General features: G+C 42.0%; 1 protein-coding gene across 8 annotated transcripts in view; it reads right to left on the bottom strand.

Annotated features, from left to right (window-relative positions):
* LOC123517607 (tyrosine-protein kinase RYK-like) overlaps positions 1–17,426 on the bottom strand; it is a 314,372-nt gene that overhangs the window by 42,469 nt on the left and 254,477 nt on the right. The window lies entirely within an intron of this gene.

Here is a 17,426-nt window from a genome sequence, read left to right as displayed (position 1 = left end):
AGAAGACACAGAGACACACGTTGCAGGAGACAGGGGAGGAAGGAAGGACGGAAGGGTACGTAGAGAGAGAGAGAGAGAGAGAGAGAGAGAGAGAGAGAGAGAGAGAGAGAGAGAGAGAGAGAGAGAGAGAGAGAGAGAGAGAGAGAGAGAGAGAGAGAGAGAGAGAGAGAGAGAGAGAGAGAGAGAGAGAGAGAGAGAGAGAGAATTACACGTACGTACAGTGATAGGTGACATACACAAGTAAGAGATAGGGACAGGAAACCAGCTGGGAAGAATGGAGGAGGAGGAGGAGGAGGAGGAGGAGGAGGAGGAGGAGGAGGAGGAGGAGGAGGAGGAGGAGGAGGAGGAGGAGGAGGAGAAGGAGAAGGAGAAGGAGAAGGAGAAGGAGAAGGAGAAGGAGAAGGAGAAGGAAGGAGAGGAGAAGAAGGAAGAAGGAAGAAGAAGAAGAAGAAGAAGAAGAAGAAGAAGAAGAGAAGAAGAAGAAGAAGAAGAAGAAGAAGAAGAAGAAGAGAAGAAGAAGAAGAAGAAGAAGAAGAAGAAGAAGAAGAAGAAGAAGAAGAAGAAGAAGAAGAAGAAGAAGAAAGAGGCGGAAGGAAGGAAGGAAGGAAGGAGTTGACAGAAGCCAGCCACCACCTTGTTTCCCCATTACAGATCGACTAATGGGCTCCAGCTGTCAGGTATCAGAGGGGGAGCTAAATGGGTGAGTCTCAAATCAGAGGACCCATTACAAGACATCATGGGGGAGGCGCGGGGATGAATATTAATGGGAGGAAGGCCAAGGGGTGCAAGGTAGGACTCGCCAAGCTATAATGGGATGCAGAGTGGCGCGCGGGAAGGGGGAAAAGAGTCCAGCTGAGTAAGGGGAGTGCTAATGGGTGTAACTGGATGCTTCACTAGGGATGGCTACGTAGGGTGTAAAGGGGAAGGGATGGGAGAGGGAAGGGTGTAGTACGTGGATTTAAAAGACTCGAGCATATGAAGGTTATTGAGGATTATGGAAACTGACTGGTGTGTTTTAGTGAAGTTTCCCCTTGATCTTCTTGTTACGTGTTCTCTTTTGTGCTATTTAAGTTTGGATGATCCTTCTGTTCTTAACCCCTTCAGTACCATGACACGCTTTCATTTTTATTCTGGTTACTATTTGGTGATTTTATATAACTTCAGAAACTTATGTGGGGAATAGAATAGTGAAGACTTTGGCCATTAATCTTCCGATCTCCATAGACCCTTAACAATGTAAATAAAAATCGTCTAAGCATACCCAAAACTCAGGTAAAAATGCGTCCCAGTACTAAAAGGGTTAAAAGGCCGAGCATATGAAGGTTATTGAGGATTATGGAAAGTAGTGTTAAGTGAAGTTTCCCCTTGATCTAATTATTACTTTTTTTTTTCCTTTTTGATATTTAACTCCTTCAGTACCATGACGCGTTTACATATTCATTCTGCTTACTATTTGGTGATTTTACACAGCTTCAGAAATTCGTGTGGGGTATTTAAATAGTGAAGACTGTGGCCATTAATCTTCTGACCTCTATAGATCCTTCCCAATGTCAATAAAATGGTCTAATTATACACAAACCCCAAGGCAGAAATGCGTCCCAGTACTGAAGAGGTTAAGTTTGGAAGATTCTTGTGCTCTGAAGCGTTTTGAAATCCAATCTCCTTTTAATAGTAGCGCACGTTAGCTAATGGTGTTATTGTGAAGTTCCCCCCTTGATTTACTTCAGAGCTTTCTCTTATTACCCTTTCTCTTTTCTGATATTTAAGTTTGCATGGTCCTCGCAAGTGTTCTTAAATGGTCTAAAGTTCTATCTTCTTTTAACAGGTAGTGCAAGTTTGTTAGAGAAGGATTTTCAAGGGTGTGTTCATGTTTCCAGCGGTAATTTGACAAGGATTGCACTGTCAGGAGAGAAATCACCAATTAGCAACTTTCGTTTTCTGTTAACGGGCAATGTCAATTCGTATTCCTAAATATTTTCAGCCTGATCTCTTCTAGGCTTTTTTTTTTTTTCTTCCAGTAATGATTTAACCAAGATTTCACTGTTAGAGAGAAAGTAAAAATGAGGACTCTCCATTTTCCGTTACCGTGCAATGTCAGTCCGTATTCCTAAATGTTTCCAGTCTTATCTTTTTTTACAGGCAATGGAATGGAAGATACTAGGGATTTTCATGATACCAGTGACAATTTGGCGAGAATTTTACACTGCCAATAAAAAAAAACCTTCCGTTTTTTTTTTTCGTGCATTGTATTCTTAAACACATCGAAGTTGAATCATATTCTTTTAACATTTTGGAAATTTTCAATGGCATTCTCATGGACGCTGTAGAGAAGTGGTTCCTAACTTTTTTTACTACCACGTCCCCTGTAGGAACTTGTCCTTCCCTTCACGCCCCGCTAGCACTTATGAATAAAATTCCCTCCGAGATTTTAAAGAAAACGAAATAATGCTTTTAGTCCTTTAACTGATTATAAATTAGTCACATTAGTAAGATACTTAACACTGCTTCTTAGATACTAGATTTTGAATGCGTGGTTAATTGCCTGAGAGTGCAGAACGTTATGTCCCCTTCCACGTTCAGTCTGTCCCTATACAGTACTTGGACTTGACAGCAAAGAGATAGGAAAATGCAGCTTCACAAAGATACGAGGATCCGAACAAACTTAAAATCCGAAGAACCTCTCGTTAAGAGAATGACAAATATAACTAGAGAAATTCTTGCTTTTTCTCAAGGGTTCGTTCGCTCTCACCTTAGAAATTACTGACAACATCCTAGGAGAGTACGCGCCCCCAAGGTTAAGAACCACAGCTATAGAGGAAGTAACCCCAGGAATTTTCAAGATTCCAGTGAAAATCTATCGATGAATCCACACTGCCAAGAGAGAGAGAGAGAGAGAGAGAGAGAGAGAGAGAGAGAGAGAGAGAGAGAGAGAGAGAGAGAGAGAGAGAGAGAGAACCTGACTGATCATTTCCGTGGTCTTTAAAAAGTGTCCCAATGAAGTCCACAATGCTTAACAAAATAAATAAAATGAAAAGAAAAATCAGTCAGCATATTAGTTAATTCTTGAAAGGAGGAGTTTTAGCCAAGTTTCCCCTTCAAGCTGCTATTACTGTTACGTTTTCCTCCAGTCAGCTGTTCGGATCCCAGGTAGTAATTCTCAACAAGGAAGAGTAATTGTGTTCCCACCGCGGACCCGAAACAATCTGTCATAATAAGGCAAAAGTCGGAGAGAAAATAATTATGTATCTCATATCTTGCGTGCGTGTTGCAGATGATTACTTCTCTTATTTTTTTTTTCTCTCTCTCTAGAACTTATTTTTCAACTCTCTCTCTCTCTCTCTCTCTCTCTCTCTCTCTCTCTCTCTCTCTCAGCCTTTAATCTTCCCGGCTACTTAAGCTCAAACTCCCTAAACAGCGAGGAGTTAAGGGTCTGAGGCTGACTGGCTGGCTGGCTGGCTGGCTGTCTGGCCGTTCCTCGCCCCTCATCACCAGTTTGTCCCCAACACTGATCACTGCAAGACTCTCAGCCTCGCATTTATTAGCGCTTTGCTTTCTCTCCGCGACTATTTTCAAAGGCCACGGAGATGAGTAACCGGGTTCGCAAGTGTGTCTCGTGTTCACAATGCAGAACTTTCATTAATCTGTCACTAAAATCATAAAAAAGGCTTACAAATCCGTGTGTTGCTTTCTTCCTTGTTACTCTTTTTTGTTTTCTTTCTTCTTACTATTTCCCTGTTGTTTTCTTTCTTGTTACTCTTTTCCTCGTAAATTCAGATGCAGCCTCTTTGACAATACGAGAAGTGGTTTCAGAATATAAGCATCACTCCCTCCCTTACACGTCCAGCCGCTGCCTCCCTCTGCTGCTTCCTAGAGATCCCCTCGACACAGGATTCCGATTGTGGTGAGCATTATGGGATTTCCGAAGGATTAGGCGCAGAAATGGTCTGGGTGTAAGGATAATTCGCTCTAAAGATGCTGCTTTCCTTCTCCGTCGTGTACAATTTTAAGGCACTGGTGGGAGATATTTTCTTTTACGATGCAGTGGGATTACGGCGAGAGAAACTGGATGGGGTCTGTAGTTTCTTGATTAATGGCTTCACTCTGAGAGGCAGGTAAGTACACTGTGGGGGGGGGACGGGGAGGAGAAAGGGGGGAGTCTACTGAATAGGAGATTACTTCTGAGTTACTCTTACCTGGAAGCAAGCCAGAGAGAGAGAGAGAGAGAGAGAGAGAGAGAGAGAGAGAGAGAGAGAGAGAGAGAGAGAGAGAGAGAGAGAGAGAGAGAGAGAGAGAGAGAGAGAGTATATTTCCATTTCTTTTCCCCCCCCTTTCTCTCTCTCTATCATTCAATCAAACCATCAATCTCTATACCAGCCTTTCTACCTGCCAATCAATCCATCTGCCAATTAACCACACCTGTATATTCACATACTGTACACACACACCCTCCTCTCACATACTCGCCAGTGCTTCCACGAATATTTACTTCTTTAATATCAAAAGCCAAACTCACCACTGCCCCATAATACATAACAGCAAAGGAGCAATTAACCTGTACACACCGCACCGATTAAATGGTGTACAAGTGTGAGGTGTACTTGTGGCTGCCAAGTGTTTATGATTCTCTCTCTCTCTCTCTCTCTCTCTCTCTTGGTGATGCGAGTGAAAGAAATGATGAAGAAGAAGGAGGAGGAGGAGGAGGAGGAGGAGGAGAAGGAGAAGAAGAAGAAGAAGAAGAAGAAGAAGAAGAAGAAGAAGAAGAAGAAGAAGAAGAAGAAGAAGAAGAAGAAGAAGAAGAAGAAGAAGAAGAAGAAGAAGAAGAAGAAGAAGAAGAAGAAGAAGAAGAAGAAGAAGAAGAAGAAGAAGAAGAAGAAGAAGAAGAAGAAGAAGAAGAAGAAGAAGAAGAAGAAGAAGAAGAAGAAGAAGAAGAAGAAGAAGAAGAAGAAGAAGAAGAAGAAGAAGAAGAGATGGATGGCGTTTAGCTTGGTGGTCGGAAAGAATCAGGAAAAAAAAATGTAAAGGGAAAATAATTGCTAGGAAAGATGTATAAAAAAGTTACGGTAGTATTTATTTTCATTTTGGAAGAAAAAACTGAAACAAAAACGTTCAATACTTTTTGTTACTCTTTTTTCCTGTTGTTTTCTTTCTTGTTACTCTTTTTCCTGTTGCTTTCTTTCTTGTTACTTTCTGCCTTACAGTTGTTTAGGTTAAGGTTGAATAGTGTATAAATAAAGCCAATACGAAATATAAGATTACAAGACCACTATCAAATTTAATAAGACCATTTGATCTACATTAAGTTATTCCTGAGTATTTAAAAGTTAATACTTGCAATCATTATACATAGATGCATTCAGTCTCTCCTCGAAACATCTATCTATCTATCTATCTATACATCTATCTATCTATCTATCTATCTATCTATACATCTATCTATCTATCTATCTATCTATACATCTATCTATCTATCTATCTATCTATACATCTATCTATCTATCTACGTATGTGTGCTTATCACTTTTTCGCTACGTTTCCTCCATTCCTTTACTACATTTGTGAAATAGTTTCTTTCTGGTCTGATACGCTATCGTTATCCATATTCATGTTCAACCTTCTCCTCAAACTATCTTATCTCCTTGCTAAGTTTTTTTTCCCCGTTTAGATTGTGAATCCGTTTCTTTCTCTGTGAGGTTAATACAGTTTATCACTCGCTATTGTCATTCATATATTTGTTCAACCTCCCCTTCGAACTATTCAATGTCTGTGCGTTTATCCCCTTGCTAAGTTTTTTTTTTTTTTTTTTTTTTACGCGTTTAGAATATTTGTCAAGCGTTTTCTTTTTTTCTGTGAAGCGAAGGTAAGTTCCTGCGCACTTACAACATAACCGCTGCCACCATCACCCACACTGAAACACCCAGCACCTATGCACTGATCACCTTGCTGCACATAAGTCTGCTCCACTCACTTGCAACATAAGAAAATTAAAGAAGCTGCAATAGGCCACCAGACCTACATACAGCAGTCCCTGTCAACAAAACTACCTAAATCCACCTACCTACCTTCCTCGTGCATAAATTTGTGTAATCTCCTTTTAAAGCTGCCTAGAGACTCATTACTAACAATATGATTACCGAGTCAGTTCCATTCATCAATCATTCTGTAAAAAAAAAAAAAAAAAGTTCCTTCCCACTTCTTTCCTAAACCTAAACTGTATCAGCAATCAGTTTATTTCTCTATGTGGTAAATATTCCAGAGATTTACAAGATGGACGTGGTTCTCGCTCACACAAATAAAGGAAGAACAATCAGCAGCAGACTTGTAGGACCTTGCGAGGCTTTGTGATGCAACACAGTATCTGATCTAAAGTGAGGAACGTGGGATAGTAAAGATTGCTTCTATTATTTCACCCCCTTCCGTCTCTTTGCCGGTCAATTACTTCACTGGACTGTAGGGCAAAGTAACAGGATAAAAGTGACGGGGAAAAGTACCAGGAAAAAGTAACAAATACATTGAATGCTTTTGTTTCTATTTCGGACCTAACCTGACATACTTTTTCCCTAAATAAAAGTACTGCAGTTACTTTCCTCATGATACTTTTTTTCCCTGGCAATATTTTCTCGTTACTTCTTTTCATGATAATATCTCTCCAAGCACCACTCCACTGACTTCACTCGCCACACAAAGCAACAGTGCGGAAATACACATGTTGAGCCTTATTATATTACGGAGAGTTGCAAGAATGATCGGCACTGTTTCGTTACACTGCATGACACACTGAGAGGAACATGTGATTTTCTGGGATCATGTGAGTACCATAGCCAGCTACCAGACCACTGACTTCACCTACCACCACCACCACCACTACCACTACTGCTACTACAACAATAACTACAGTACCACAACACCACTACCACCACATGCATACCATAACAAGCACACACTCCCTAACCGCTAAACTATACCCCCATCCTAACTACTACTACTACCACTACAGTACCACACCATTACCACCACAACAAGCACACTAACTCCAAACCCCTAACTTCACCATCATTACCACTACCACATGCACACCACCACACCAAGCATACACCATCATCATCACCATCAACCTCCTCACCATTACTACTGCTACTATCGCTACTGTCACCACTACTACTACTACCACAATCGCTACAACCACCACCACAATCAAATCAACACAGCTCCCGTAGGCGTTCTGAGTCCCACTATTGATCCCCTCGCCAGCGGAAGAACGCGTCCCATGTTCTATTTATAGCTGGAAATGATGAACGAGTCTTGGTCATGTCTCGGAGGGAGGGAGAGGGTGGAGGAGTGAGGTGGGTGGCAAGGAGGGAAGGGAGAGAAGGGAGGGAGAGGGGGCGGAGTGCCACACGAAAGCAGAACAACGCCAAGGACTGTATTAACTGCGCCGTGTCTCGTTTCCATCACGCTTCTGTGTTTTCATTTAGATCTAATCTCAGGTGGCTATGTCCAGTACAGCCTCTCTCTCTCTCTCTCTCTCTCTCTGATCGACACTGTGAGAAGAGGAGGAGGAGGAGGAGGAGAAAGAAAAGAGAAAGGAAAAACGAAGAAGAAGAAGAAGAAGAAGAAGAAGAAGAAGAGGAGGAGGAGGAGGAGGAGGAGGAGGAGGAGGAGGAGGAGGAGGAGGAGGAAGAGAAAAATAAGAGAAAGGAAAACGAAGAAGAAGAAGAAGAAGAAGAAGAAGAAGAAGAGGAGGAGGAGGAGGAGGAGGAGGAGGAGGAGGAGGAGGAGGAGGAGGAGGAGGAGGAGGAGGAGGAGAAAATAAAAAGGAAAAGGAGAACGCACACAATAAAACGACCAAAAGCCACAATCAGCAACAATTGATGTAACAAAACACGAAAATACAGAAACGTAAAGGACGAAAACAACAAGTGGTGATATTTGCAAGATGAAGCAAAGGAGGAGAGAGAAAGATGAGGAGAAAAGTAAATTGGACACTGCGGGGTCATGATCACTAAGCGGCAAGGAAGCGAGAAGGATGTCAAAATAAACACACACACAAAAAATAAATAAATAAATAAATAAATAATAATAATAATAAACAAAGAGCAAAAGAAGAAAAGAAAAAAGGATGAAAAGGGTAAAATAACAAAAGGACAAATAAGAGAAAGAGCGAAGGAAGAAAAAAAAAATGTGATGTAATATGCCCAAGATCAAAGAAAAGGATATACAAAAACAAAGGATTGAGAGGATTAAAAGGTAAAAAAGAAAAAAAAAAAAAAAAAAAAAAAGATCAGAAGAAAGAAAGGACGAAGGATAATAAAAAAGTAAAGTAATATACCCAGGATAAAATATTGAAAGAACCCTTACGTAAAAACACAAGAATCACGACACACACACACACACACACACACACACACACACACACACACACACACACACACACACACACACACACACCCACCCACCCACCCACCCACACACACACACACACACACACACACACACATATACCCACACCCACACCCACACCCACACCCACACACAGCCAGTATTCAACAACCTACGCAATAATATCTTCCCTTACAATAATGCAGCTTTCTTCCAAAAACATTACAATTCCCGGTACAATCAACCTTGGTCTACTTTTCCTATTCTCTCTTCTTGCTGCTTCTCCCAAACGCAGACTCGTATTTCACAAAATTAGCAACCTCGCCTGCGTAAATGTGGCGTAATCTGGTCTTCCCTTTGGTATCGCGCCCCGGGTCGTGCTACCATTCCAGTAAGGCACGCGAGCCACGGTGGTGGAGGACGGCCCGCATATAAGTCTCTACAAGTCCTGGTCGTATTCTGAAACGCTTCCAGTATTGTTCATATTGTTCATCTGTTACTGCAACTATAAAAGCATCCTTAAAAACTTGATTAAATTCTACTAGAGCCTTTGGAAGGGGTGGGGATGCAGCGTACAAGTTACAGAAAATAATGAAATTTCTGTTTGTAACGTAATCTTGTTAAATCTGTCACTGTAACTATAAAAACACCTTTGAAATCTGTGTAAATTCTACTACAGCCTTTATAATAGATTTGAGGTGCAGCGCAGAAGTGTTATAGAGTAAAATTTCTATTAATAATGTAGAAATCTTAAGTTCTCACTATAACCTCCCCCACAAAAAAAAGCGTTCTTATAAACCTATGTAGATTGTACTACAGCCTTTGGAATGGAGCGCACAAGTGTTATAAAATAAAGCAAAAGGTGTGGCAAGGCTCTGTGTTAAAGTCCTCGCCCTCTCGCACTACGGTCAGTATTTTAAAACACTTCTCATAAGGTAAATTTTCAAAGGTCAGAGATGATAGGCCGTGTTTTCCTATTTTTCTTCCCACAGATGATGCAGAATTATTGTTAACCTATCGGTATGAAAACGCCCCTGAAGAGCTCAATAACTTCCACTTGAGCTTGTTGACAGTGTGGGGAGGACACCGACACATTTAATGCATCCTTGCCTTGTGATATTGCACGCGTGTTCGAATCCTGCTCGGTTCTTCGCCGTGTCTCCTATCCTGTCCTGTCCTGTCCCGCCCCGCCCCGCCTCGTCCGGTGCCACGCGAGCCTCTTTTAGCACTGCAGTCACGAGGAGAGCGATGATCTCGTTCACTTAATTGGGCTTCCATCTTCCAAGATTTTTTCCTTCCTTCCGAGCCACTCTGGTGACGCACGAAGATGTGATGATTAAGTGATGAGTCTACGTATCTTTCCTTTCCTTTATTTTTTGTCCTATTTCTACCGGTTAATGTAGTTTCACATTTTATTATTCATTCTTTCCTTCCTTGCAAAGTTACATGTCCCAGCTATTTTAATTTCACATTTTCTTTTTCATTCATTTTTTTCAACAATGTGACTTGCAAAGTTACATGTCCTGGGTATTGTAGTTTCACATTTTCTTTTCCATTCTTTCTACCTCCCTTTCTTTGAATGTCGCTTGCCAAGCTTCGTGACAAGGAAGAGATAACACAGACCCAAGGTACCACAGTAGGAAGAGGTGCCTACGTATGTACAGTTGCCTCAGGTAGTAATGTCATAAGTCTAGGGAATTCAAGTCAATAAGTCAAATACAAATAAATATGTAAAGATATGAATTGCCTCATACTTAGAGCGCCACCAAGACCAAGAAGGAGGATGAAATAGGTAACAATAAATAACTTTTTTTGTCTGTTTTAAATGTTACGTAAAATAACATGGATATTCCGGGCAGCTGTACACCAACTTCACTTCACGTGCTCGTAGTGAAACACGCCTTCTTATTCAGCCTTTCTTAGCGGGCACTAATCCTGGTGACTCAACGAAGACCAAATCTTGTCAAGGAAGCAAAATTACAGACTCGCGCAGGCATTGGAGGCGAAGAGGAAGCAAGGAGGGAAGCAATGGAGGCGGAGCAAAGCCGTGGCTCAGGTATACAGACCTTGGCCCACACAACCTCAACCCGGCAGTATTAATCGCATCACTCCACCCACTCCAAGCGTCACCACCACCACCATCACCACCACACTGTACCATTCCGGCATCCATTTCAGTGTAAACCACAAACAGTCCTCTCCCTCCACATCTGTATGCTATTACTTGTATCTATACTCTTATTCTTCCTCCTCTAATTACTATAATACTAAAACAACAAATATTACAGCTACTAGTACACCAGAGGCTGTGTCATGGTGTGTGTATGTGTGTAGCAGTAGTAGCAGCAGCAGCAGCAGGAAGAGGAGGAGCGGAGCGGCAACAAAAGCACCACCAGGCTCAGTCACGCACCTCCTTCAGACTGGCTTATCCATCTTCCCTGCAGTCGCCTTCCCAGACAACACAAAAGGATGAAGGATACGGAAAACTGGGTCAAGGAGAGTCAGTCGCTGCTGCGGAAAGGCAAGGCGGGGCATGCTACACTCTAGGTCAGGGGAGGTCGACTTGACATGAGAGAGAGAGAGAGAGAGAGAGAGAGAGAGAGAGAGAGAGAGAGAGAGAGAGAGAGAGAGAGAGAGAGAGAGAGAGAGAGAGAGAGACCCAATTTGCTCTCAACACGACTATTTTCGAAGGTTAGAGATAATTCGCCCGGCTCCTGTTAATAATATTGAAACTATTAATCTCCTACAAATAAAAAAAAAAAATCCTTAAAATCCCGCGTAACTTCACCTTCATAGAACATTGAGTGGCGTGAAGTGCGGAGCGGAAGTGTTTCAGAATATGGTTCAAGGGAAAGAAAACGGGGGGGAGGGGGAACCACATCAGTCCACGAGTGTCAGTGTGTCGTGCAGAGCTAAACTGAAAGTGACATTTACGCCGCCAGGTAATGAAAGTGTGGAAGGGACACAGACTGCAGGGAGGCGCTTGGTGGACGGAGGTAGGGAAGGGTGAGCGAGCTGAGACGAGGTGAGAGGAAATAGTTAAAGTTTGGGAGGTCAAGGAACTGAAAAGATTGTGTGTGTGTGTGTGTGTGTGTGTGTGTGTGTGTGTGTGTGTGTGTGTGTGTGTGTGTGTGTGTGTGTGTGTGTGTGTGAAGGAGAAACAAATTCACAGGAGACGGTGAGAACAATGGGAAGGAACAAATGTGTGGGATAACAACAACACATGTACAAAGAAGGTATTAGCAAGCGTATGAGGGCGTGTGGGAGAGGATGAATGCTTAATACAAATGAATATATAAAAGTGGACACGAAAGACCAGACGATTTTGACAATACTCGACAAGACTGGAAGCAACAGAAAAAGAAAAACAAAGCGTGTATAGGAGGAAGCAGCAGATATGGGGAGATATTAGGAAAAAAAAAAAAAAAAAGAAAACAGTTGTGAGGGAGGAACGAAAGGATTAATTAAGGAAGGTGAGGGGATATCGGGATTAAAATAGCCAGACAGGTGTGGTGAAGGTGTTGGGGGTAAAGTTGACAGGTGTGGGAAGCGTGAGGCAGATGTGAGGGAAGAGTGACAGGTGTAGGGTGGTGTGTGGGGCGCAGGTCGCGTGTCCACCCCACTTGGAAGGCGACACGCGACCCGTTTGCACCAGTATTAGAGCGGCGGGCAGGGACGACGGCCAATATGTCACGCACTTTATGGCCTCTCAAGGTATTTTCACGACCCATTATGGATTATACAATGTTTTATTTGAGGGGGGGGGGGTGAGGTGGGGACGAGGCGGACTTTAACTCACCAACTGTCTCTATTACCTCCCTCTCCCTCTCTCTCTGTTTTTTTTTTCTTTTTTTGTAAAGTTACGTACAAGACTCTCCTTACCACCACCACCACCACCACCACTACTATTACTAATGACGAATCACAACACGGCCACTGTGACGCCCCTCGCAAGATTAAGCAAACATTTCTTTCCAATACACATTTTTTTTTTCTTTTATTCGTGGAAATTCCATTCGCTAGATTGCCTTCCCGGACTGTGATTGGTTGATTCTCAGCAGGGAGAGAGAGAGAGAGAGAGAGAGAGAGAGAGAGAGAGAGAGAGAGAGAGAGAGAGAGAGAGAGAGAGAGAGAGAGAGAGAGAATATGAGGGGAGTCTTAAAGGGGAAGGGGGTGAGGGGAGAATCATGATAAATATTGGTTCGTTCAAGGAAATGTAGCAACTGTAAACTCTCTTTTAACTGGGATATAAATGTAATGCCCCAATGATTAAATGAACGGGTGTGTAAGGCTGAGAGAGAGAGAGAGAGAGAGAGAGAGAGAGAGAGAGAGAGAGAGAGAGAGAGAGAGAGAGAGAGAGAGAGAGAGAGAGAGAGAGAGAGAGAGAGCAGGGTCCTCACTCGGCAAGTTCTTCCCACATGCTCGTCACGGATCTGGTCTTATTAGCTTAGGTTAGCGAATACCTGCATCGTACAGGTGACGCTCCTGATGAACTTAGCACGTGCTCCGCCGCCCAGCATGACTCATGTGTTGGTGGCTTATCTCATTCCGCCACATCATTACGCTGTGCTGCTGCATGGCGAAATATTGGATTGTTGATGTTGTTGATGTCCTGGCACTCCTCAGTAAAGCTTCTCGTCTGTGATGCGATAACTAAGAGATTATTTTGTGTGTGGTGACCTTCAGAAAACCTTCATTTGTTCCTCCAGCGTCGATGTTTCCGTGGTCTTCATATCAGTTCTGATCGCAAGACTGTTCAACACCTCTCCATAGCTGCTGCGCCTCCGGTACATGGCTGCTTCAAGGTTAAGGACTTCTAATTAATTAAGAGCAACACTTGCACAGGTTTACAGACTCGAACACTTGCACCACCAAGTGTATTGGTGGTAATTATCAAGCGTACGTGACAACATCTGTGTGTATTGATAAATCATGAGGTGATGTCAATATGAGGGCTTTTTCCTGGAAATGTTGTGGTGGCGCGGGTGTTGGGCGTCACGGAGCCTCGTCAATATACACGAGCTGCTTTACTTTGTTATTAGCCATCGTTAACGGTTCTGAAATACAAACGAACAAGTAATGCCACACATATTCCCCACTGGCAGAACTGGAGACGAGTTTAGCTAGCCTACAGAATACTAAGCTGCATTATTTAAGAATGGCTGTCACACACAAACGGCAGATCACACTTCAAGGAAATATATTATTCGGCTTAATAGTTTTCTGCCTTTAAAGTTTAAAACGACCGCCAGACTAGTAGCAGCTATACTCGTATACACACAATGCGTTCAACACAACACGAAACCGTAGCAGTGAGCGACGGTAACACAAAGGGGCGTCATTTAAAGTCTGAAAGACACTCAAGTGTGTGCCATGCGCGGCAGGACACGCCCCTGAATAGTTAGTGTCTGCCGGAGAAAAAGGAATTGAAGAAGACGATTAAAAACACCTAACTTCATGGAACCCTGTTTAAGAAGAGTGGGACGTGAAATTTCCTATTTGTCTGTCCATTCTCTCTCTCTCTCTCTCTCTCTCTCTCTCTCTCTCTCTCTCTCTCTCTCTCTCTCTCTCTCTCGTTTGCTGATATTCAGTTCAGTCACACAATGACATGGCAGTGCTGAAATCTTCTCAGCACGCCACGGTTTTTTTTTTACATACGCCTCTCTTTTTAAGGTCACTTTCCACTATTACGTGAAGCCGCGAGCCACTTTTTGAGCCTTAATAGATGCTTATTTTGTTTAATTTATTTGGATCATCCCTCCCAGTCTCCACAACAAACCTGGCGAGAAAGCTGCCGGTACTTGTGTGTATTTCCAGTATTGTATCGAAACGGGCAACTTCTGCAATGCCACGCTGCGTAACACCAACACGGCTCGGCTCACTCTTCTGTCTGCGTTACGAGCTGCCGGGTCACGGACGAGTGTTACACATGATAATACTGAGAACCTCCAGCCTTGGCAATCAATGTGGGGCCTCATGTCGAGAGAAATATACGTGGGAGCAAGAGAATACTGACATGAAAAAGCACGATGGCGTCTAGATTCGAATGCATCAATACAGGAGGCAGGGAAAGGAATAACTGGATACCATGGAACAAAGAAAAAAAAAGAAAAAAGGAAAAGAAGAAAAATGTACTATGTATTACTGGGGTACTGTACATCATTAAACATTTCTACATCGGTTCCAAGGTTCAAGATACTGACCATGGATACAATATAGACACTTAGCAACTACATGAGAGCTGCGGCAGCCTTCCCTCTTCAGTACAAAAATGTCATATTCTCGCTACCAATCACAGAACACTTCACCTTCCAGCAACAGTGTGAGAGTGCCAGTGTTCCTGATATTTAACCCTTTCCCTGCCATATGTAACCATTCTCAACACTAAAGACAATGTATGAAAATTTTAATATGCGTCTACATGAAAGAGAAGTTAGTAATATAGTGGTTTTCAATTTCTTGGCAGTATAGCATATAGAGATACCTGCAGAACAAGATGAAATGTCCCAGCGTGCTTTACTGGTAACAGAGAGATGTGACAAATAGCAGTCAAAGAAGTTAAGAAAAAAAAAAATATTGATGAAACGATATAATAATAAATAATAATAAAAAAAAAAAAACAAGAAAAGTATAAATAAAAAACTCCCCATAACACACACACACACACACACACACACACACACACACACACACACACACACACAGAAAAGAGAGACAGCAACAACTGAAGTGCAAGAGAAGACAAAGAAGACATGAGTGACAGGGTAAATGTGTGTGTGTGTGTGTGTGTGTGTGTGTGTGTGTGTGTGTGTGTGTGTGTGTGTGTGTGTGTGTGTGTGTGTGTGTGTGTGTGTGTGTGTGTGTGTGTGTGTGTGTTGCATGGTGCCTCGACAAACACTTCTCCAGTACAACGTGAGAGGCTGACACACTTCTGGAACCTTAGACGCTGGAGGCGAGGCGAGGCGAGGCGAGGCGCGGAGGTCCTGCGTGTAGTGTGTAAAGAGACGAGCGGCGGAAAGAGGCAGGATCAAGAGCAAGGAGAGAAAAATGGTGATGAAAATGAGGATAAAGAAAATAAAGTGGAATGTGGAACGAGAGGAGAAGGAAGAGGAGGAGCAAGACAGAAAAAAGAAAAAATAGAGAAAAAAAAAAAACGGAAAAGAAACTTAGAGACAATAATAGGCAAGTGAATTGGAAGCAGAGGAAAGACAAGAAAATTAGAAATAAAGACTCGGCGGCGGCGGCGGCGGCGGAGGGAGGAGGAGGAGGAGGATAATGAAAAACTAAACAAAACCAATAAAAAAAGAGGGAAAAGAAACTAAGGGCAAAAATAGTAGGTGAGAGATGGAGATGGAGAAAATAAATGAAAATAAGAAATGAAGACTCAGGAGGAGGAGGAGGAGGAGGAGGAGGAGGAGGAGGAGCGTTGTTGGGAAGTACCATCGTGAGGACCCCGAGGCAGTGTTGTTGTTCCTTATGAGCCGCTGGTGGGAAACTCAGAACTGATGGAGAGAGAGAGAGAGAGAGAGAGAGAGAGAGAGAGAGAGAGAGAGAGAGAGAGAGAGAGAGAGAGAGAGAGAGAGAGAGAGAGAGAGAGAGAGAGAGAGAGAGAGAGAGAGATGGTAATATGTATAGATGCTCAATTAAATTTCTACTTTATGAATATTTACCTTGTTTAATCATACGAAAAAAAGGTCAAAATATTTGCTTTTCGTGGTTTGCATTAGGGAAAAAAGGAAAAAAAAGGGAAAAAATGAAAGAAAAAAAAAAAAAAAAAAAACGCGTAATACTCCGATGACATTATTTATTCAAGGTTCAGAGGTGTTGTGTGTTTACTTTAGTGTTGTCGTTGTTGTTGTTGTTGTTGTCTTAATTGTTGTCATTATTGTTGTCTTTATTGTTGTTGTTGTTGTCTTTATTGCTGTCGTTGTTGTTGTTGTTGTTGTCGTTGTTGTTGTCTTTATAATTGTCGTTGTTGTTGTTGTTGTCTTAATTGTTGTCATTATTGTTGTCGTTGTTGTTGTTGTCTTTATTGTTGTCGTTGTTTTTATTGTTGTCTTGTTGTTGTTGTCTTTATTGTTGTTGTTGTTGTTGTCTTTATTGTTGTCGTTGTTGTTGTTGTTGTCGTCTTTATTTTTGTCTTGTCTTAATTAGTGTCGTTGTTGTTGTCTTTTTTGTTGTCGTTGTTGTTGTTGTTGTTGTTGTCCCGGAAAAGTGGCAGCGGTTCTGTTGCTGACATCACTTACAATATTTGGTCACTTATTTATACATTCATTTCTTGCTTTGTTTTTCCTTTATTTATTTTATTTTCAGTCCAACCAATTAATTTTTCATAATTTTTAAGTCATCCTCTACTAATCTTTTTTTCATTATATATTAGATTTCATAGAGAGAGAGAGAGAGAGAGAGAGAGAGAGAGAGAGAGAGAGAGAGAGAGAGAGAGAGAGAGAGAGAGAGAGAGAGAGAGAGAGAGAGAGAGAGCGCACTGATGATTAAAACTTTTAGAACTCAAATTCACATCACTCCTCTATTTTGTGTACATGTATTTTGTGTGGCCCGAAAGAGTCAGATAACTTAGGGGATGGAAAAAGGTGCGTTATTTAAAACCTTTCGCGATTAAAAGCCCCGGTGAGTTTATAACGAGCGACATGGATTACACGATGCGGGGTTTGTTGACTTATTCACCATCACCAACACCAGCGCCGCACATCACTCACTCACCTCACATCCAAATTCCATCGTGCACTGACCTAACATTCTACACTCCGCCACAAACATCGAAAGGGAACGATTTAAATATTTCTCATCCAGTTTGTTCAATATCGCTATTTAAACATTTTGACTAACACTGACGCATTCATAAACATCCGAAACTAATCAATCAACATTCGACATTCACTTAATAACGTTGTAATGTGCCAGCCAGTCTAGCTTACAAAAAAAAAAAAAAAAAAAAAAAAAAAACCCACTTAACATTCACACCTTCGTAAACAATATCTATAAACATCAAACTAAATTATTACTATTATTCGATTGACCAAAACAGGACA

The sequence above is a fragment of the Portunus trituberculatus genome, chromosome 42 (genome assembly GCF_017591435.1).
Source record: "Portunus trituberculatus isolate SZX2019 chromosome 42, ASM1759143v1, whole genome shotgun sequence".
In the NCBI taxonomy this organism is placed as follows: Eukaryota; Metazoa; Arthropoda; class Malacostraca; order Decapoda; family Portunidae; genus Portunus; species Portunus trituberculatus.
This window is presented reverse-complemented; position numbering and strand designations above follow the sequence as displayed.